The following is a 23,916-nucleotide window of genomic DNA, read 5'->3' as shown; positions in this document are numbered from 1 at the left end:
CAAACACTGAAAACCTCAAAAGGAAACAAGCAAGCAAAAAATGCCAGATTTGCAAGATTTCACAGGTTTAATCAGAATAGATGTCCACAAAAGCATTCCAAATAATGTTTACCTATTTCTGTTTGGAGGGATAAAAATCTTTTGAAATGAATGAATTTGCAAACATTTCTTCCAAACATTAAAAACTTTAACAGTCAGTTTTCCAGTAGCTGATAAGTTTTGGGTTAGGTGTTTCTGGAAATCCAAAGACTTACTCTGCAAGTGAAAAGAGTGAGCATCCAGCTGTTCCAATCTAAGTTCTGAAAGCAATACTTTACAAAAATGCTTATTGTCAGCTGTGATGCACTTATTTTTAGAAATGAACATTGCTACCAAAGGTTGTTCTCATTCCCAACATTCTCCTGCCTGAGGGTATGCTCGTTCCACATTCCCAAGGTATGTTTGCAGATCATGTAGTTATATTTGCTCTAGATCTAATTTAGCAAGTGCAGGTAGCAACAAAAATGAAAGAACTGCAGAGTCTGAAAGTCAACACTGGGATTCTGGGTACCCTCTTGGCTTGCTACCACACCACAGCCTGCACTGAGGTATTGTCATAGCTACTGCTACAAACTAAATGATGAAAACTTATGTCTCCTGTAATTGCAATGCTTATTGCAATTATTAAGTGCAGCATAGGTAGACACCTACTTCTCTCTCTCCCTGTCAGAGCCTATGAGTGATGGCATTCCTCTATTTCAGTAAGAACCAGACATTTAGGGTTGTGGATGGACTGAATAGCCAAGAAACCCACCCAAAATGTACTATCTCGAAATCTTTTGACCAACCAGCATGAGCCACAAGGCAGAAGAATATGTAACCAGTGGTTGAAATGTGAAAAGCTGCAGTTCTTTCTTGAGTGATTTGTTATGATGGACAGATCACATAAAGGATTTTCTCTCTAGCTGTGATTTTAAAAGATAGTTTCTCAAAGTCAAGCAAGGAGCAGTGATCTTGCCTAAAAAGGATGTGAAAGAGAGATTGGTTTCAAGTTCCTGTCCCTACTAATGGCTGTATGGAGCACCAACAAGAGAAGAGCTTGAGAGGGAAGGGGAATTTCACATTTGTTCTGTTTCCTCCTGTTTCCTCTCCTCTTCTGTGAAGTGGATGTCCTTCCCTGCACTTGGTGCTTTGAAGTTTATTTCATACACTGCTCAGCTTTTAATAGGAAGAGCTGAGAGCCCATTACTGTCAGGAAGGGTTTCCTCCCACACACTATTAACAAATGTTGCTTCCTGTCTTTCCACATTAAAAGTGTGCACAGTATGACCACAGAGCTCATGTTCCAGTTCATCACTTATATTATACCATGGTGCCGCTAAAAACTCTGTGAGGCACCACTGGAAATAGAGATATCTCACTGTCACGTTTCCCCATTCATGTTCCCAGGCCAAAATGATCAAGCAGGTCAGGATTTGCCTGAAGGCCAGGAAAGCTTTCCTCTGAAAGCAACTTCATGACCCAAAGCTAAATCTTACTCTTCTTGCTTATGCTTAATGGCTCAGTCTTGTTAATTTAGTCTGTAACATTTCAAAAGCATTAGTTAGCTCTTGATTATATCTCATTCCTGGGGCACATGTGGTTAGTTAGGACCTGAAAGCACTAAGCTAATTAGCACTCCAGCTGCACAGAAGGGTGCTTTGGTGGGGATGGAAGGAGTTGGATGGCTTTTGTGGATGTGATGTGTTCTTCCAGAGGCAAAAGCTTGTATTAAAGTCCTTTTCAAGTGAAGTGTCTCCTCTCCAGATTCCTCTCTTCTCATGAGCTGCCAGATGGATGCTCTTTGCTTCAATGCTGAGTCACGCAGTCTCTGCCTGCTCCAGAGTGCCAAGTGACACAATCTGACAAAATGACACATTACAGCTGGACTAACGATGTCTGGTTTTTCTGAGAAATGTAGGAGACACAGGACTTTTATGGCCCAGCCTGGTATTTATAATTCTAACTTGCCACTGACTCCTGAGAAACAGAAGTGCCTGCCACTAAAACTTTGCATTTTTTGAGGTGTTACTGGAAAAGTGAGCATAGCTGCAATGGAAAGGAGGGATATTTTCTGTGTTAGACATTGTCTTGGGAAATCTGCACTATATTCTTTTCTAGAATCAAGTCCCTAGTGTTACCCTGGGGAGGTCATTCAGCCTCTCAGTGGGATTGCTCCATGTCTGTGAAATGGCTTCCCAAGTATGTTCTCTCTTTTTATCCTGTTTTGTCTATTTAGACTGACAACCCCTCAGTGGGAAGCCAGGATGTGGCTTAATTTTAGCACAGCGCCTATCCCAGATGAACTATATTTCTTGCTTCTAGCTGTTACTGCAGTATAAAGCAATAATTATGTGCCCATGCAAAAGCTGTATTAAAATGATGGCTTAAAAAATGAAGACTTAATGTGCTCCTTAAGGATTTAAAGCATGCCCCTTTGTGGAAATGCATTAAGATGCTGCTTTTAGAGTATCTTTTTTTCCTAGAGGACTGCTGTTTTCTTTCACACAGAGAATGAAATGAGCTTAGAGAATGACCCAACTGATCAATATTTTTCCCAGCTGTTGAATCAGTGAATGTTGATTTTGTCTTTTATTTTCTTTTTTTCCCCCCTGAACCCTACCCAGAGCTTGAAAAGAATGAATGATTGATCTCTTCATACAATTATGAAGTTCTAGGGAACTCTTCAGCAAGACATTAAATTCCTCCAAAAACATGAATTAAATAATGTAAGTATTATATTCCTTATTATCAACAGAGGGGGCAAAACTAATTTTCCATATAAGAGAGAGGTCTTATGGCACGATGAGAGCTACATAGCAAGGCCTTCTGCAGTAGGGCAATAGGTATGAATACATGATCTTTTGTGTGAAACAGAATCAGGGTGCACAACACTTTATTCAAATTAAATATCTTGCTTAGGAGTATGAAATCTAAGTTGATTTTCCTTTAGCTACAGTGCAGTTTCTTATGAGCTTTCACATCCTGCTTTACCGGTCGGTTGTACTCTAACATGTCTAATTTCCATCTTCTTACTCTCAACTTTGAGAAACATAGGAAAACATTAATTTAAATGATATGAAACAACCTCTCTTTCTGTCCCTGCTTTGATGAAGGAAGGATTAGTAGATATTATCACTGATTTCTGGAATCTTCCACTTAACTGAACGGGAATATTTTTATCTTCAAGATATGGTATCTGTCTTTCTGCAAGCTAACCTGGGTTGTGGTTACCTTCACTTGGCACGTTGGAGACTTTTGACCTTTTAATAATTTTGCTTTTTTTTTGGTTTATTTTCTTTTTGTTTTCTAATGAAGATTGAAAATAATTGCCAAAGTGGCAGTTGGATCTATTTCCTTCCTCTCATTTTATTACCTTCTTCAATCCTTTCTTCAAGCCATTGGACACTGGAGCCTGCAAAAATCAAAGTATTCAATGCTTTGAAGAGCATTGTTAATATATATTTGCAAGTATTCACACTTTTTTTCTCCCTTATGACTTTATGCAACACATATTGCTTACAAGATATCTCTTAATCCAGGTCATAAATCAAGGGATTATTCTTCCCCTAAAAGCCAAAGCTATTTATTTTTTTCCTAAAAGATAAATGAGGAAATAAATAAATAAATAAACAATGTAGACAAATTCCCCTTGGGAGACAATCCAAAACATTGATTTAAATGTGAGAAAGAAAGAAAGAAACTCTGTGAAACTGCAAACAACTTCTAAAAATCATCACTAAATACCCTACAACTTTAAAAATATTGAAATAAACACAGATGGATGAACAGCCTGGGATCCAATCAGAGGGATGAGTGGTTTCAGATACCATTATGGAAAAGATGAGGTGGGAGATGTGAAAGTGACATTAAAAATCTGGTTTTAAGGGCAGGATCTGTGGAGTAGATATCTATCATCTCCTCCATAGCACTGAGTGACCAGGAACAATGAGAGTGAGCAGATGAGAAAAAAAGCAAAGGCTTGCTGGATAGGTGAAGTCAGAGCAGGAGAGTTGTTCATAGGGTAGCAGGTCACATACTGTGCCTTGAAATGCTCTGGGATGTGTGTGATACTGGTAAGAGGGTGACCCAAAAGCTGTGTAAGCTGCTTGTTGGACCCGTGGCTAACAGGATGCAGAGAAGGAGAATGTTTGCTGTTATACCACTGATAGTTTGTGCAAACTTATTAGATATATCACAAAACCTGCAGTGTATACCCAGCTTTTAGAGACTGTACTTAGTTGAATTAAACATCATTTGTTATGAACACACATGGTGTTCAATCTCACACTTATTTGTTTAGCTCAGAAATGTCCTCTCTAATTCTGAATCATGTTCAGTTTGGTAAACTTCTATCATTTATCTAAGTTATAATCTCTGCTATCATTTGTTTTCTGAATAAAACCGCCAAACACTTGTGACTTGACAGGAGAATTCAGATAATATTTGCCTAACTTTTTGTAAAATAAATAAAAGGCTTGATCTCCTTTCATTTTGATTCCTATTAATGTCACTTCCTCTTTGTCTACCAGTACTCTTTTTCTGTAATAAGCTATCCAGCTCTTCACAATGTAACCTTAACATGGTATTAATTTTTAACAAAGAAGTAGAATAATTTCTACTGATTCTTTTTGGTCCCAAATTATTTGTATCTCTTAACACATCCAGAAATTATTTTATTTTTTTTTTTTTATTTCCCATAATTTAATTTCTCCTAAAGGGCTTAGAATTTTTTGGGGGTTTGTTTGTTTTTGTGTTTTTTGTTTGTTTGTTTGTTTTTTGTTTGTTTGTTTTTGTTTTCTTTTTTTAGTTCCTAACACAGAAAGCTTAGATTCCTAAGGTGCTAAAGAAAAAAAATAACACATTTCATAAACACTGACATCAAGCTGCTTACAGAAATGCCTTTCAGATGAGTTTCTGCTCTGCTTCTGGGCCTGCAAGCTCAGTTAACCTGCTAACAGAGATAGAAAATATATCCCTCTAAGGTACCATCCAACTAAGCTAAGACTCCTGTCCTCACGTGAGAGCTATATGGCTCCCACAGCCCATACATTTGGTATAGCAGATCTTTTCTATGCAGAAACGTCTTTACAATTTTAGCATCAAAAACCTTAGCATAGTCTGGCATGACTAGAAGTTACTAGTTGTTGGTGTTTACAACCCTTGACCTCACTGAAAATGTTATGACTTTTCCCATTGATTTCCCTTGCAGCCTTGCCTTGCTGTCATTGCTGAAACAGCACAGGAATGCGAGAGCAGAAAAGGGATGTGTAGAAATGTCCTCCTGCTTAAATTGTTGCTAACAGCATGCCTATGTCTGTGGTATGTTCTTCAGGATCTTTAATATCTTAGAGGATGAAATAACAGTTTATCACTTTAAATCTGTTCTAAGCAAGTTCAGTTTCAGTAGGGATTGAATTCTGGCTTTTACACCATCAGCAGTATTATAAAGCAAAATACTGCAGCAGTAATAAGCTGGCAGCAAACCCTGGGCACATTTCAGTCACTTGACACCATTTTTCTCACTCAGATCAATGCTTTTCTCCTCCTCCTCTTCCCTGTTTCCCCTTTCCTACCTGACTATGCATATGTAACAGTCAGCACCTTCCCAGCATCTTTTAATAATCTTAGTGAGAAGAAGTCCTGAACATTTATAATCATCTCCTTCCTCTGGACCTGTTATTTTACTCTTTGCATGTGCCTCTTCTTTACATTTGATTACTCTTTTCACTACATAGGTCATCCATTTGCTTTCCCCCCCCCCCCCTCCAAACATATTTATTGCTAGGTAGCTCACAGCCTTTTGGGTATACTTTAATTTACAGAGGAACAGTTTCCATTTTTCCTCTGAGTCCTTTACCTCTATTGCCTCATTCCACTGATTTCAGTGAACACTTCTTGCATGTCTACACAAATTATCTCTGCTGAAATTCAGTGTCTTTATTTATTATTATTTTTTTACTCTTTTTATGGCCCCTATTACTTATACCATACTTCTTCCTTCTTTCATCTATCATCAATTTGTGTTACAGTAAGCTAATCATGAATTGCATCCCTCTTACAATTCTTTTTGATCATTTACATACTGCACTGTTTATAGAAAAAACTCTAAGAAGCTACCAAATACTAGCTCTCTTTACATAGTAGTAGGATTGGTTTGAAAAATTCTTATAAACTTTTTTAAGGGGAAGAAGTTTTTTAAAAAATATGATGTGTTTTCAGAATGCACATATTTCATTTAAGAAGTTTTTCTTTTCTCTTAGAAGACTGAAATCCTTTTGGGATAGTTTATACAAAAAAAATCACTGTGCTATGGGAAATGTAAAAAAATAATCTCAACATTGTAGGAAAAATAAATCAATTTTCTGACCAATTCAGTCTCCTCTAACATAAATTGTCTTTTCCTGAAGACACCAAAACATCCTTTCTGAGAATGTTTTCAGTGATATTTTCAGGGTTTCAAGTAACATAAAAATAATCACCAGTGAACATCCTGACATGGTGTGAACCTGTTTTTTTAAATAAATGGATTTTTTTTTTGATCAGGGAAGAGTCTGGTTTGTGATAATCCTAACTGTGAATCTTATAATTTTAAGCTAGACTGATTTTGATATTCTGTCTCATGTGATATAAATGTAACTATTGGCTGTAGGGTAGAAAATAAAAGAATTCTCCATGATGGCTAAAGATTGAAACCCTTAACTGAATATTTCAGTATGTATGAAGATCCACATATTATTGGAATTGTTTCCTCAAATCTAGATGAACTGTCAGGTGATAAGAAAAATTACTCTGTCATGGATTCTGTTATCCAGCTTGGTCTCTGGCTATTGACAGGCAGCAGATAATTTATCATCAGAAAAGACTGGTGAAACACGATGTTTCTAATGAACTCAACTGATTTCATGCTCATGGGGTTTTACATTATGTGATGGTTTAGCTCCCTAACTGTCCTTCCACTGACTAAAATGGTGTTATTCTGTGCTATCACTTTGGATCATAACTCTGGACTTGCATTGTATATGCCAGAATTTCTTTATTTTTTACTCAGTGTTATCAAAACATTGCAGGCCCACAGGAAGTCAGAGCCCTGCTGTGGGCCCATGATGAGGGAGGTAGTTCTTGATTCAAAGGGTGGGGAGAAGCACACAGATTCAAAGTGATGGGCCCACAGCAAATTCTTATGGGTAGAAATAGGTAACGCTCTTTACTGTTTTCTTGAATAAATTCATCACCTCCTTCATACCTCTCTGATGTCCCTTTCCATCTTATTGTTGTTTCTTCTGCTGCTTATCCACCAGCACATCTTGGTTGCATTTTCTCTGCCTCCCAGCTACAGAGAGAGTTGTTCACTTCAGCTGTATTTTTTGTCTGCCAGCTTTCGTGTAGATTGTCACTGCAGCTGTATTTTTCTTCTCTCTCGCTCTTTGCTTGTGCACGGACCCTCCTAAGGATACGATATATTCATTATGAGCTAGAGTTACCCGTACTGTAAGTCTCAATTCTCCAAGCCCAAATGTATGACTCAGGCTTCTGAAATAAGTGAGAGAGACCTAGGGCAAGGTACATAGCAAAAATAGCAGTGGGAATGATGTGAGATTATTAGATACATATTTTTTTTAATTAGAGATGGTCCCAAATCAAATCAGTCATTCCCAATGCACTGAAGTGTTGGGCAAGTTTGATATGAGATCTGAGTATGAACTTTTCAGTTCAGCCTCACCTCTAATTTTAATATTTATACAGTTTTCTATAACCTCACCTCTGAAGGTCAAAACTGATAGCCAGTTATCTAAGCAGTGTAGGTTTTTACAGCCAGTTTTTGTGGAACACCAAACAGCTATATGGTAAAAATGATTGCTATGTTATATCTAGCTTACTAAACCAATGAGAGTTTTTAATATGAGCCTGTTATTGGGCTAGACAGTAATGCTACGAGATACCCTGATGAAGAGGCATCACCAGCTGCCCCTGGAGTCCCAGGAATCAGTCCATTTAGTTGTGACTTAGAAAGAGTCATAATGAAACCTTTATTTTCTTGCTTGTTCTGTCTGTGCTAGCAGTGAGAGAGTAATATGGGGGTGAAAAAAGAATATCTGTTCAGTATGAAATGTAATTAAGAAGCATAGGTAGGTAATCTGGCTTTAGGCTATTCAGGCCAAAATAGATATCTGGGTGGAATATTGTCCCTTCACTGTCCTCGGTTACAAAGATTATATAAAGCATCTGGAATAGCTAGAAGTGGTGCACTGCTTTCAGCCAACAGGGCCTTATTAAAAAGTGAATCAAGTAGCAGTGTTCATTTCAGCTATACTTTCACCATGCCATCATATCAGTCAGTCCCTGCCCATCTTCAGTTACTCATTTCTCGAGCACATTAGGATGTATCCAGGATCTGTCAGAATGTGTAAAATGGAAAGTTTTTCTAGGAACTGATTTGCAGATGTGTTTTTTGTCCTTCTGGGACTGTCTGTGCTTAGAGACAACTAGAGGAGGAGACCTGTGTTCTGGAAGTCAGAGAGGTGTTATGGGATTGTTCACCCAAAATTGCTGTGGGCAGAATTCCTTTTCTTGAAAGTTTGAAGCATGACATTAAGTTTGAAAGATGAAGGAGTGTGGAGGGAAAACAAGCTTCATACCTAAAAGCTCAGCTGAATTGATTTGATTAGGAGACTCTGCTTACAGGCTTTGGTGACTTGTAGATGACCTGAAACTTGACTTAGGTAATAAATTTAGACCTGGATGTGGTCTCTGCTGCTTCTTTTGTTTGGATGTGGTGAACCTGCACCCCTTTTTGTCAGAAGTTATTGAGAAGATGAGCATGCTGAAGATTTTGAGGTATTTAGTTTTCTTATCCATAAATAAAATACTTTGAAAAGACACTCTAGCCTTCTCTATACCCTTCCAGCAGGATTTTCCATTTGCTTTTCAAGTACCAGCATTATGCAGTTGGCAGGAAACTGTGATATTCTTATTTAGTTAAAACTCCTTTTGCAGGGGTGAGGGCTTCAGCACACGGACCATTAATTTTATGTAACATCTCTGACATTTTATGGCTTGGTGTTGTGGCTTAGGCCTGATTGGCAGCCAACCACAATGCAGCAACTCTCTATCCCTTCCCCTCCGGCAATGAGAAGGGACAGAGAGACAGGCTTGGGGTTCAAGATAGGACTGGGATGGGGAGAAATCCCCCTTTTATGATCACGAGCAAAAGGCAGACTCGTTAGGGGAAGAAAAAAAAGAACACACATTTATTACAGACACTAACAACACATAACAGAGTAGGACAGTGAGAAGCATTGCCACATCTTGAGAACACCTTCCCCCCACCCCTCCTTTCTTCCCGGGCTCAGCTCTGCTCCCGATATCTCTACCTCCTCCCCCAGAGGCGCAGGGGCAGGGAATGGGGGGTGCAGTCAGCGCTGCCACTTCCTTCATGTTCGGTGAGGGGAGTGTCCAAAACCTGTTCCCCCCTGCTCCATCGTTGTCCCCCTCTCACAGCAGACAGTCCTCCACAAACTTTCTCCAACATGAGTTCCTCCCACGGGCCGCAGCGTTCCCCACACTGCTCCGTCATGGGTCACTATCTTCCTCCGACTGGATTCTCTCCCACGGCTGCAGCCCTTCCCGAGCTGCTCCAGCGTGGGACTCCCCCGCATGCTGCAATCCTCCCAGCACTGAATTACTGCAACGGGGCTGCCTTTTCCCATGAGACCCCGGCCTTCTTCGGGCACAGAACCTTGATTATACCGAGCAGGAGCAACAGGCTGTAAATCAATGTCTGCTCCACCGTAGATCTCCATGGGTGGCAGGGGGGGGCTGCCCTGCCGTCTCCCCACAGGATACAGGGGGGTCTCTGCTCTGGCACACCTCTCCCCTCCTTTCTTCCTCCGTTCCTCCACTGACCTTGGTGTTCACGCAGCTGCAGCAACTCCTCCTCACAAGTCCGACTGCTCCTCACCACATCCCTTCTTAAATACGTTATCGCAGAGGCGCAGCTGATGGGCTCAATTTCCCAAACAGAAGTGGAGCTGACTTAGAGCTGGGGGAGCTTCGAGAAGCTTCTCACAGGGGGCCGCCCTGATAGCCCCCTCCCCTGCCACCAAAAAAACTCCACCACTCACTCAACCCAGGACACTTGGTGATGGGGTTTCAGTTTGCTTTCACTTTCCATATGCACGTGTATTTATATTTGTGAAGTATTTGTATGTACTGCTGTGTATTTGTGCACACATACTGAAGTGTGTGTGTGTGAGCATCCATGTGCACACATTTCCACAGCAGTTCCAGAAGGAGAATGTGTTCAGTAGATTAAGCAAAATATGGTACTTCAAGCAGCATTATTCCATTTAGTCGCAATATTTTCCAAATCCCATTTTTCAAATATCCTTTCTCCTTTGCTTGTACTTCTTAATTTCCCTCTCTACCTAATACTGGCTTTATAAACTGTATGAATACTTTAATATGTCCACCTTGTGGTGTATTCCCAGGACTCTTGTCTGCAGATTACAGCAGAGATTTCTATTTATTCTGTGTTATTTAAGGACTCTGAGGTCCGTGCGGCAGGAGAGAATGCAGTTGTCCTAAGAAGTGCATGCTGGTGTCAGCTGAAATCACCACTATTTTAGAAAGAGAATGAATAGAAGACAAATGTGGCAGAAGTAATTGGTAGAACTGAGAACTCATTTTTCCCATAACCTGTTCAGTGGGTAAGGAGGTTCTTGACAGAGGAAGTGCTACCAGGTAAGAACTTTATTCTGAAGCTTTTCCACCTGAGTACTGCAATGGTTCTGCTAATAGAAGTCCAGTGGGATGAGAGCTGTAGGGCCAAATATAACATTTTGCCTTCAGTTTAGAAGTAGAATATGTTTTAAAAGGTTGAATACACCGTTAAATGAATTTGTTTAGCTTGTTACAAACAAAGATTCATATTATCCTCTCTTTGTATATAACATGTGCACGAACACATATGTGTACATACTGCTATTGGTGTTTTATCTTCTGCCTAGGTCAGCCAAATCTCTGCATGCCAGGTCATACGTATATAAAGTGTGCTTAGGGCTACAAACCTGGCCCTTGAGGTTTATACACATAATCCAACGTTGAAACTAAATGAGATAGCTGCAACATCATACATCTGTAACTTACAGGACTTCAGGGGCTTTTTTCAGCCAAAAGAGTGTAAATTCCCTACATACAATCACACCAGTGACATCAACAACAGAATGGAAGGCATGCTTATAATGTTTTGATATAAATAAAAAAGGTTTGACTGTTATGTTGCAGTTTTGTAGGTAACATAGGAGAATGCATTTGTTGTTATTCAAAAGATGAAAACAAGCCACTAGGCTTCTAGTGTATTCCTTTTTTTTTTTTTTTTTTTTTTTTTTTTAAATAATTGCAAAAATCTTGAAGAATTCTTGAGCAAGATCTGAGATGAGGTGAGGTCTTACTTAGAGTGACACAGCCCAGAAATCACTCCCTTACAAACACTGCATTTGCACCACTATCACACCAGCATAAGAAATGCATGACTCCTTTAGTTGTAAAAAAGACAGTTCTGAACAGATATATGCAATGAATCCAGCCAAACCTGCAACAAATAATTACCTTTTTAACAGTCTGAGTGAGGTAAGAAAATCTCAGCATCCCTAGACTCAAACCTTGATATTCTCACTCACGGCTTGCTCAAGAATTTTTCCCAAATGAAAATAGATGGAAGGATTAAACATTCAAGTCACAACAATTCAATCAGAATAATTTATTTATGAGTCATTTTGCAAAACACTCAGTATATATTTTCCCATCTCTTTCCTTGCATGCACTTTGAGCCTTCTGGTATTGTAAACACTGCATGCATTATCATTTAGTGCAGAGGAATTTGTGATGGCTTAATAAGGAAATTGGGAGCATCTTTAATTTCACCTCTCTAAAAAGCTACAATGTATTTAAAACACTTCTTAATTATATGTGAAACAAATCAAAAGTTGATGTGTGTATACAGTGAGAATATGTGGCCATTCCAGGATGTCTGAATTTATCTAGACTATCCTTCTTCTGTGGTTTATTTTAAGTTTATTGCAAAGAATATCCATATTAGGCCTCTCCAACAATCATCTGTCTTTTTGCCTGTCAAAAACCTCTCCTGATTGTTTGCCAATCTTTCCCTTGATGTCCTTGGGCGACAGGAACAAATAATGATATAAAAAAACTTTTCTCTAATGCCTGAGCTAGTTCTACCATCTCCAGGCCAAAGTCTAGCAGGCACCATAAATCCTTCAGGGTAAGCATTCCTGTTCTGCCTGCTCCGTGGATCACCTGCCTTCCATGGATGATGAATGGGTTCTCCCCACCACTCTGTCATTTGATTTACTTCTGTTGCAATCACATTCACATCCTCAATTCCTGATGTGTTGTAAACTTAAAGTCAGATCTGGGCCTGACCTTGAACCTCTCATCTCAGTCAATTACAAGTCTACCCCTAATCATTCCGTTCTGGATCAGAACCAACCTTCAGAAACAGGGAAGAGAAGGGGCTTTCTCCCAGGAATGCATTTATGGACATGTCCATGGAAAGTAGTGCTAACAACAGTAGTTTCTGTCCTCAACTACCCTGTGTTCCTGTTCCCACACCTCCTCTTTAGCTGTGCCACAGCAGCTTTGTATGGGATGAGGCAGAGAATGGAATCATGGAATTGGCTGAAGATAAAGCTAAGACTAAAAAAAAAAAAAAAATTGGGAAGAGTATTTTTAACATGGATAAGTGTCTTAGACTGGTTTTCTGCCAGCCTCCAAAAACATCTCTATAACGTGTATATAACAGCATAAAGAATGGGTGGTGCAGGGGTGAGAATAAATGTGCATAAATTTGGAGAAGAGGCAGCACAAGACGGGTGTGAAATGCTCTTTGAAAAATGCCCTTGGAATCATGACTGTACATAAAAAGAAATAAAATACAGCCCTCTGCAAATTCCCTTAAAAAGGTGTCACTAAAAATGCAAAGAAAGGAGGAAATCAAATGAGGAGAATAAATCTTGGAAAGTATACAGCAAAACAGTTGAACTTCTACACAGCTCAAGCTCCAGCTTTGTGCCCTCTTTTATTAAAGACTGTAACCAGTTGTGAATTTCCCGTATCGCCAGCACATATCCAATAACTACATGGTAGGCTACAAGCAAATGCATTATTGCAATTGCAGTTGAAGCTGGGATTCAGCAGAATGCTCAAAGACATAGTTGGTTTTGGTACTACATTAAACTAAAATGTCATCAAATGAAATGCAAATATTCAACTGAGAAGCCAAAACCTGGACTAAGTTACCTAATAGGTAGGAAAACTAACACCATCTGTTTTATGCTATGTTGGGGGATAGAGTGTGTCTGCCCAGCTCACAGGATATAGGCACTGTGAAATGAATACCGGAAATTCAAACTTTTATTTTGTTTCCATATCAAAGCTTCAGATCTGAGTGCTACTGCCAGGGTTACTTGCAGAAGGTGAGAGGTGTTGATGACTTTAAAAATGCTAGTGACTTCTCAGTTAGACCTAAATGGGTATTGTTCTTTTAAACGTAATGCTGACCAACAGACAGATGTTGTGTGATCCATTCTGTTACTCCCTTTCGATGAATAGCTTGAACAAGGTGAGGAGCTGTGGATCAGAGAAGGTATTCTGGTGCAAAAGAAACTTCAATTGAAGTCTTGTTTTGCCTTCTCCACTTCTAGTCTTCTAAACTTATGAACTAATTTCTGTATTCATCCCATTGTTTAAGAATAATCAGCACCTTCTCCAAGTTATACATTTAATTGTCATTGTGAAAACATCAGGCAAGAGATATTGGAATATTGCAGTAGGACAGTTTCCTTCTACTATTCACCAGTGAATGAAAGTAGTGTCTCACTATTGCTGTGCTGACATGTAGTTCTCCCTCCAAGTGCTGTTACACATTTTGGTCCTCTGTCTCAGTGCCATATTTCCAAGATCCAGGTCAGAACTGTCTTTTAAAGGCGGTACATTGTATTTTTACTACATACATACAAATATACATATATGATATTATATATTTATATATAGAGAGATCATAGAGCCACTAAATAAATTAGGTAGGAAGCTGTAAAACTGGCCCTACTTTAAGCAGAGGGCAAAGTGAGGGGGTGCTGAGATGACTTCCTGTGTTAGTTTCAAAGTTATATGAGTTTACTTAGAAGTACATTTTATTTGAAATGTACATGTGTGGTATGCATATCATACCTATAAACACACACATCTCTATATGTATTAGGGTTTTAGCTATGTGAAATCAGCTAGTCCTCAAACTGAACTAGACTCTTGCAATTTAAAGCAATACAAGGGGATGAAACATAAATGTGCCATTCACTACACAACTAAGATCTTCATCACACACACTCATACTGATTTTAAGTATAACACATAGCTGTATTAGCCTGAAGAGAAATAGACCTGAGCTGAGGATTGCAATCTAGTGCTTTCTTGTTTAAAATGTTTACAGACTTTTGTTTTAGATTTTTTTGAACACTTGCCACCTGCTCTGACCCAGCTCTCTTTTAGATCTCCAGCTGACAGATGTGTAGCAAGGAGAAATGATTCTACATTGAGAGAAAGAATGGCTTAAGTTGCTAATGACTGCATTGATCATAGCAGCTGGATAATATATGTTTACAGCTATTCAGCTATTGATAGTTCCTTGCTTTTCTATTAAATGATAGTGTTTATGGACAAGTAAGTTTTGAGCTATTGAGGCTTGCTTCAGATCTCATCTCCCACCAGCACTAAACTGGCATATCCCTATTGCTGGCAACAGAGTTTTTCCAGGCTTACTCCTGTGTGTAAGGGGCCAATCTGTCCTTTGTGATTTTTACTGCTGCCATATATTAATGTGTTCTGTATCTAGCTTGTCATTTTCTTTATCCTTCTTTGCTATCTCAGTTTATGAGTTAGATCTCTGCATAAAATGTCATCATATAACATTGTGCTTTAAAAAGCCTGTTACTTATTAAGAGTGTGAGTTTATGCTGCTGGGGATATTTTATTTTCCCACCAGGAAAATGAAAATGTCATTGAGGTCTAACCAGACCCCTGAGCTTTTCAGACAGAATAAAATTGTTTTTAGGATTCCCTGCAGGACCTAGTAGCCTTTGTGCACATACCGTATGTCTCAAATACAATCTCACCCTCATTTATTCACCCCTTTATTCCTAAAGAAGCAATGACATGATATTGCACATTAAGGTTCCCAGTTCCTCTGTGTTACTTTGCTTCTTGAAAGATGTGACACTGGAGCTATGTAATTATCCTGGCAGGAGTCATTACTACACTTTGTAGTTGCTCTTCTAAGAGCTAGACTGCAACTCCAGATGCAGCCCTGAGCAAGGGTTCATATATAAAAAGTTCACATTTCCTGTCCTTCTCTTAGAGTAACTCAGAGGCACAGTGTTGAAACATACCAAGATTTTCCCACTCTGTTCCATTTAGCTTATATCTGGTTCTCTGCAACCGGCTGTGCTGAGGTGCAGACCCTCTTCTGGACTCTACCACCCACTGTCTTTCATGCTGCATAAGCCTGGAAGTGGACTTACTTTCAAGACTGGACTCGTCCACCATCCACAAGGTTAACCTTCCAGCCTCTGCTCTTAGGTCACCTTGTTCCAACTTCTGCCCTCATCTGACAGGAAGGAAGCATTTAACACTTCACTGCTGAGCTTTGGTCATATTTACATGCTCTGGAGGCAGAGGATGAACTTGAATACTAACCTTGCTCCAGCTAAAATTAAAAATACATGTGGGACTTTCAAAAGGCACAGTGAAAGCTGCAGAGCTTGCAATGACTGAAATAAGGAGTTCTTCTTTGGTACCTTCACAGGCTTGGGTCAGAAGACCTGACTTCCAGAGTCAGGTCATGAATTAGTTTAGCTTTGTCTGTTGATGTCCTTGAGCGTCTCACTGCAGTAATAGATCTCTTTGCAACAACAGAATGTGTGGATTTGTGAGCCAAAGAGGGAGAAGTGCTTCTGTAGTCTTGCCCAATCACTCACCAGTATTTAAAGCTGTTTCAAAAATTATAATGAAGGAATAAGCCAGAACTGCTGTACCTGCATTGGGGCTTCCTTTCCCTCATTGCTGAAAATTAAGTGGAGTCAGTGCACACTATAATTCAGCAGGTCCCCTCTACAACCAAGTGGTTCCTCTGAGAAACTCTACCACAAAAGCTGGCAACATTTCTCTTTCTAAAGACTAGATCATGGGAATGGAAAAGTGACTCACAGGCATCTTTCTTTTCTCTGAATTTGACACTGCTATGAACCTATCCCATAGTGAATATTAATTTCAAATGTAAAAAGACAATGAAGATCATCTGAGTTAGAGCTAGTAGGAGTTCTGGACTGATTTTTTTTTTTTTTTTAAATGCATTTTTATATAATAAATTATCCATAGAAAACTTTGGTTCTGCTTTGATTTTCCTGATTTAATTCAACGAATTATCTATGCATGTATATTATATTTTTTGGTTGCTTGTTTTGTGTGGGTGTGTAGAAACTGAAAAAGTTCTGCAGAAAGATTAAAAAGTGGTTTAAAAAATTGTTCCTGATGACATTTGTCACATAAATTCATGCTATTTTTAATTTTCATCTGCATGCTTTGTACATTACCTACATATTTATCAGCAATTGTATTTTTAAATTAAATATTTTTTCCTTAAAACTGAAGTGAATCTAAATTGCAGCCTAATGCAAGTTATTCATCTCATTCACGATAGCAGTTAATGAGATGTTTTCTAGCAAAAGTGAAAATGTGATAATTTGTTGAGACATCTTTGCCTTTCAGGTGTCTTGCAAAACCTGAGGCCGGTTTCCTGCAGATCTGCTTGATACCCAACGATGCAGTGAGTGCCTCTTGGAGCAAGCAGAGTCATAACCCTCTGGGCTCTTGCATGTGAAGTCAAGACTTAGGAAGCCCTGGAAACCTTGGTCAAACTAGAACTGCAAACTGCTGGACTGATCCTGAGGAGACCATTAATTCCACTGAGCAGCTGCAGATCTTGCAGTACATATATTCCTGTTTCCTAAGTAAGCATTTTCAAATTTTACTGTATTTATTCAAAACTAAGTTAAATCATAATTATTTTAAGAATAACAAAACCCTCAGAAACTGAGTTTTCCTTTCTGAATAGCTTTATTGATTTTAATTCAGTGCTACACCATTGCTGACATCATTCAACTGCTTTGCAAAGTTGGAGGAACAAAATGAAGACCAGGCTTTTCCTCTTTTTAATTCATTAGCAGACGCAATAAGCATTAATATTTGTGAAATAATTCTGTTTTCTATTGCCCCCAGATTTAAACAAAGATTGACTCTAGCGGGCAGAGTCAATTGTTTGTGAAACAGAAAAGGAATGTCAGATCATTTGCAATAAAATGAGAAGTTTAGTAGTTTAGATTTTCCAAATATACAATTTATTTTAGGAACATGTAAAGTTTCTATCACTTTCCTTTCAAGTTTTCTATCTGAAGGCAGAGTTAGCTAAGCTCACAAAAGATTTTATTTGATCTGTACGGAACATAAAGGTTAGAAAGAAGCAGGTTTGTTTTGTCTTTCTCTTTTGAGAGTATCTGTGTAGTGTAGCTTGAACATAGTTTACCAAAAGAACTTGATGTGTCCTCACAACATACTGTTGCTCCTTTGGTTGCTTTCATTTTTGTCTGCATATGGACTCAGGCAAATTTGGATCATCATAAGCATTTTACACATGTCTACATAATGTAAATGATAATTCATGACCTTCAATCACAGAGTTTTTTCTACATTTAAGTAAACAGATTAGGGTTCTGACATCAGAGAGCAAATAGATCAACATACATTATCTTAAAATGCAATGAGAACAGAATACTTTGTGAGCTATGCAAAAATCAAAACCTTCCTTAGCTGCTATGGCTAAAGACAAGATTTCCAGAGAAAAGCAAAAAGAGATGGATAATATAGCATAAGTATCTGACAGAAAGTAGAATTGGTCATCACTAACCAAAAGAGTATTTGGAAGCTTTCTACAAGCAGTGATCCCAACTTTCATCAAAGCTGAACAAAGAACATAGAGTGATGGTATCGGATTCCTCTCTTGCTGTTGGCTTCAGCTGTAGGTTTCAAATTTCTTATGAGTAAGCAATAGTTAAGAATCCCCACTGGCAGTTTGTCATCTATGAATGCCAGGTTGGAGACCACTACCAAAAGGAATTAAGAGATCATATGAAAGCTTTTTTGGATGCATCACAAAACAAATAAGAATAAATATAGTCAATAAAAAGAGATTAAAGCAATGTTTGGAACATGGAAGGTGAACTATGAGTAGCTGAAGGAGCATCTTGAGACAGAAATCCATTCCAGGCAGAGAGAAATAACCCCATTTAAATTACACAAAGATCTGTGGGTTTAAACACAGAAACTGTTCAAAACTATCTGGCAAAACCAACTAAAGCAACAAATAGTTTGACTTCTGCAGAAAACTGAAGTTTTATTGGAATTAAAAGGTACATGTCTCGCCCAAGTATGATAGAAGAGGAGAAGACAGGAAGATGAGAAAAACCATTTGAGCAGGAAACTCATGAAAATTTACAGACCATCTGTGAGGTTTACAACTTGGAAATATAACAGCTAGATTCTAGGGAATGTGACATGGAAATCTGACATGATATGTCATATTCATGAGGAAACCCTGATATTAACTAAAAATTATCCATTGAATTTAGTTAGTGTGTTCAGGTTTTCATCCTGTGTTCAATCAGGCATATTTTTTTTAGTAAGGTGCTGGAAAAGCTGAGGGAGTTTTGTCCATTTGATAGCTTTAATAATTCCAGTGTTCTCTGTACTGAGGCCTACAAGCAGTGTCCACACGGCTCTAATGCATTCTTCACTGCCTGTTAGGATCAGGTCTGATTTTGCTCCTGTAAATGCTGTAAAAATGTGGGAGATACTTTTAACTTCATGTTAACTTCATATCTCAAAGATTCGGAAGATGAACAAGGGATGTTTCAGTGGCAGCTAACCTCAAAAGCAGTCTCAGCTAGCCATGTAACAGAACACTTTCATTTGTCCCGGAGATGCTAAGGGAGAGGAAATGATCTACTTGAAATAGCAGAGCAATTAAAGGCATTAATAAGGGAAGATAAAGATACCAGGAAAATAGCTGTGAGCTGGTTGAATTAGATACACAAAGAAAGGATTTTTTTAACATAAGGAAAAATATTAAGCCTTGAATGAGACTATTACCGCTGCAGCTAATAAAATAGTTATAATTAATACATTAAAAGGAAAAGTGTTCAATAAATATTTGTGTTCGGTATCTGGGAAGAAGGAGGACGTAATTTTAGCAGGTGAAAATAATAAACCAACTCCCCGTCCACTAGTAATTAAGAACTTTAAAATAAAACAAATTTTCTCTCCAAGAAAAATATATTTTTAAAAAGCAGTCTCAGGTGAATTAACTTGGGAATACCAGGTGGTTTTGTTGAGAAAATATTTGGATAGCCATTAACTTTGATCCCTGGAGAAAAGCCAAAAACCTGGAAGGGAATGTAACTGATGTAAGTAGATGTGGACTGTTAGTCTATGAGAAATCCTATGTAAAATAATGGAAAACTGATACAGTATTCAATTAAAAAACAATTAAGGACTAGGAATGTAATCAATACCAAAGTTAAAAAATAAATCTTCTCAAACAATTTATTTTCTCTGATTACTTTAGAAGTTTGAGGAGTAATAGGAAAGATTAACTACTCTTAAAACTTTTCTGAGACATTTAATTAAGTAGTGAAAAATGTTTTGAAAAAAAAAATAGCACTATATAATATTGAAAGTGCACATGTTGAACTGGTTAAGATTTGGCTAATTGAATTTTCTCACTGCTGGAAGTGATGGTAGGCCCAATGTTATTCAGTAATTTTGTCAGTAAGTTGCACGTAATGTTACAGCAGCTACAACTGGGACCCGAGATGAAGTGTGGTATAATTACAAGTGAAGGGAAAGATGGAGTATATAAAATACATTTTAATAAACACAACTCAATTTCATACCTTGTTGCTGTAACTGGAAGCTCTTCTACAGAGTGCATGGAAAGATACCTGGAAAACAAATCTGTAAGCAAGAAACTCTCCTTCCATTTCTGACATCATGCTGAGCCAAAAATAAAAGTATAATATGATCTTTGGATTTATAAACTGGGAAGTGATAGCTATAAGGAGGTGATTTTTAGGTTTATAGATCATACCAGAATACTGATAAATTAAAACTGTTTACTTCTGGTCATATTTTTATTAGGTTGTTGCAAAACTAGAGCAGATGCAGGAAATAATAAAATTTTATAGATAAAAGAGAAAATGTCTTACAATGACAGAACTTTGTGGACCTCGAGTTAGCATCTGGTTCAGAGTACAGCCTTCCTACAAAGGATGCCCAGCATCAATGGGAACGAGTGGATAGAGAGACAGGACGCTAACTGGAAGGTGTAAAGAAAAATGTACCTTGGGTATTGTGAGTGGATGCAGGAACTTGTTTTTCTTAACATCAACCGTGTGAAAATCTGAATTCCAGGCTTACCTTATTTCTCTAGGTTCTTCCCCACAGGTACTGGCACCTTCTGAACATGGCTTATCCATCTATCTGATTCAACATTTTAGGTTAGGCTTGAATCATGTTCTTTCGTGTACTCCATGATCAATGGGCCACAGAGAGCCTGGGTAACTAGATGTTCAAGTTTTAGAAGGCTACCATTAAACAGAAGGAATTTCACCTGCAGTTCTTCTCTTGAGCATGAGAAAACATAGGCCTAAAGCCTATCACTTATGCTGGATTTAAGCCAAAACTGGTTGAGGAATCATGGATCTGTGTTAGTTCTTCATGGAGATGTAACCGTGGCTGAGAGCCTGGGCATGTTAGCTAATGAAAAAGGTGCCTTTCACATGGCTGCACAGCTTTTTGACAGGCTAATGTCCAGATGATTCTGTGTTGGAGAGGAAGGAACTTTCCGTATGCATCTGTGCAGTCAAATACTTAACAACTCACATTCCTCTTCTTCAAACTCTACATATCCAGGCAAATTTTTGCAGAATTCTCAACTGCCAGGAATTAAACTATGGTGCCATAAAATGCCTTTGCCATCTGTGAGTGAATAAGTCATACTGAAGTTTACTTCCCAAAAATGTGCCTGCTGGTTACTTTTGTACAGTAGCATTACACTCTGAAATTACGCCAGTTTATTTGAATTACTCCAGCTTATTATTCAGACCACTCTCCGATGGAGGGCAATTATCTGTAGACACAAATGCAATATTGTAGTAAATGAGCCTTCTGTGATTAGAACAATAAGAACAATATTAATCATATTATGAGATATTACAATTTCTACTTCCTTGGATCAGGAGGAAAAAGAAAGACACAATTAAATTTATTACTGTATAAATATGTCATGTTTATTTAACCACTAGATAGGAAGACTCTCATTTTTTAATCATCTTGAATTGAAATGCATTATTTTTTTCCTGAAATGCATTTTTTTTTTCTTAAGCACAATCAGAAATTGTTTGGAGACCACATTCCTGGCAGATTTCAGAGCAACCTCATTGGAGCTACCTCAACATCTGTTCCTGTGTTGTGAGACTTGTATGGAGCTTTTTTTCTGAGAAAAGGAAAATACTTGTATAGTTATGAGGGATTTTTCTACACCTATTTAATAAAACTATGTGATCCACTGTTTATGAATTAATTCTGTCAAGAATGGAACAAATCCTCCCTTTTCAGAAAAAGAGTTTGAACTACTTATGAAACACTAGAGAAGAAATGAGAGCCAAGACAAGGTTTTGAGTTTTCCCTGAATGCTTCAGATCTGTATACTTCAAGAATATTTATTGATGACTCATTGGGCTGGAGAGAATTCCTGGAAAAGAGAGAGACAAAATTAAAATTTGAGATCTAAGGAAACTCCTTTGGGTCTGCAGGTGCAGATGCGCGCCTTAATAGATAGTTCCAGTAGGAACAGGATCATGATTTCATCATTTCATATGTTCAAATGTGCCAATTATGCATTAAAAATTTATAGCACGTATTATTACTTCCTTATGAGTCAAATTAATATTTCCCACCCTGGGCAATGAAACATGTCAGATATTACCCTCTGTTTTTCCAGACTGAGAAGAAATCATGTCTAGATATCAAGGGGTCTTATTTTCCATCCTGATAAAGTGCATCTTATATGTAACATGGTACAAAAATAAACATAGATTTAGATACAAATATAAAAAAGCAAATCTTCTTTTAGCATCTTTGAAGAAAGAAAAAGGGTTTCTCTATGTTATTACATTTAAGCGCTTTATCTATCTCTGACAACCTTGGCCGCAGGGAGAGGCTGTGCGATTAAAGGGCTTGTCAGCTTCCTCCTGTACAGCTCCCTGTTTCCAGAAACCAGCTCCTAGGGAAAGTTTCTCCAGGAAAAAAAACCTGGCACGTGGCATCTTGCGTCAAAACCCACGCGCAAGTTCTGAGCTAGAGAAAAAGCAGCTAGTGCTGGCAGAAGGGCAGGAGCAGCAAAGCCTGCACTTGATCAGAATACTTCACTTAGAAATTTTTGATAAAATCCGGGCTTTAATTTCAAGACCAGAAACTTCCACAAAGCTGCTGTTTTCAAACCTCTCCTTCATACCACGCTCCACAGATTTTGAATTGTAACGGTTGGTCATTTTCTCTTTTAAGCCAGGTTGGATCAGGCAGCTCAGTGAATAGGTGTTTTCCAAAGTAAAAGCCCCATTTGTTTAAGTCACCCTGGCTGAAAACATCACCAACGATAACAGCATGTTGCTGTTCCGCACCACTCACCAGGATGCTCTTGTATATATTGCCGTTGTTGTTTTCTGTGCTGATGCGGATGACGCACGTATCTTCATTCTGCTGGTTGTAAACAGGAGGCAGCACTTGTGAGAGAATGGGCGGCACGGAGACAGAGCGCTTGTCGGAGTCGGAGTCATTGTTGGAGAACTTGTCGGAGTCGGAGCAATTGTCAGAGAACTTGTCATTGGAGGAGAGTGAGGGAGAGGATTGAACTGGAGATGACTCCCCCGAGGAACATGTATCAAAGGAATAAGTGGAGGAGGAGGAGGAGGAGGAGGGGAGGGAGGTGATGGAGAAGAAAGAGGAAGAGGGTTCTTCAGGGAGCTGCACAACAGAAAGAAAGAAAAACACCATCATAACCTGGACATTTTGTATGTCTGCGTGTGTCGTTCTGGAGGAAGAACTTGAGACAGCAGAAGGCCTATACAAAACCTCAGTCATCTGCGCTCTGGCCAGCAGACTGGCAGTGGTATTCCTTGCCTCCAGAAAAAGTGAACTGCACCCGATTAATTTCCCCATTTTCATGAAAACTTATTTCCAACTCGGTGTGGCGGACACGGTGCGCTGCTTGCTCAGGCCTCTCAGTGAGAGCAGGCCAGGAGATGGCAGCACGTAGATGCTGTGGGCGACTGGCCGGGTCACAGCTCCTGGTGGGAATGAGCCTTTACACGAGTGAAAATACACACGCGCCTCCCTGCCTGCCACTTCTTGAATAGTCTTTCCTCATTGGGAACTGCCCCCTTCCTTCCCCCGCTGCTCTGGGGTTTGCCTTTCTCATCATCTGCCTTGCTCAGACACTGCTGAGAGGATCTTCCCTCTCCATCTTGCATATCAAAACCACCCTAACAACTGCTCCTGCTAAACAGCTGAAATGATTTATGGATGTCCGTCTGGAACCTCATCCTTTCTTTGGTTTAAGAACATTTGGTACAATTGAGTTTAAAATATCCATCAGCTAAACCCCAATGTGACACTTCAGCAAAACATCCCTGAAAAGGGCTTCAACAATGC

The sequence above is a fragment of the Tyto alba genome, unplaced genomic scaffold (genome assembly GCF_018691265.1).
Source record: "Tyto alba isolate M040663 unplaced genomic scaffold, T.alba_DEE_v4.0 Super-Scaffold_33, whole genome shotgun sequence".
Taxonomy (NCBI): domain Eukaryota; kingdom Metazoa; phylum Chordata; class Aves; order Strigiformes; family Tytonidae; genus Tyto; species Tyto alba.
Note: the sequence above shows the minus strand (reverse complement) of the source record.